This window comes from Merops nubicus, unplaced genomic scaffold (genome assembly GCF_000691845.1).
Source record: "Merops nubicus isolate BGI_N331 unplaced genomic scaffold, ASM69184v1 scaffold28291, whole genome shotgun sequence".
Taxonomy (NCBI): Eukaryota; Metazoa; Chordata; class Aves; order Coraciiformes; family Meropidae; genus Merops; species Merops nubicus.
The window spans coordinates 1-365 of record NW_008588058.1 but is presented as its reverse complement, the minus strand read 5'-3'; positions in this window follow the sequence as shown (position 1 = coordinate 365).

The following is a 365-nucleotide window of genomic DNA, read 5'->3' as shown; positions in this document are numbered from 1 at the left end:
GCCTGCCACTGGATCATGATGGACTGGTTGGTGCGGCCGCTGGCGATGACGTTCTGGGGGGGTGCTGAGGGGGGCTCCTCGGGCAGGGATACCCTGCGAGGGACGAGGCAAGGGTGAGCCCCCAGGGCTGCCAGACCCCCAGGGACCCCCCCGGCCGTGCCTCACCTCTCCGTGTCCTTGCTGAACTGCCCCCTGCCCACGTCGTTGACGGCACAGAGGCGGAACTGGTAGGAGCGAGCGGGCACCAAGCCCCTCACCACCACCCACGTCAGCTCGGGGTCCACGCTGGCCAGCAGCACGGTCCAGGGTGCATCTGTGGGGGGAAGAGGGGGAGAATCCCCCCCCAGATCTACAGAGCACCACGG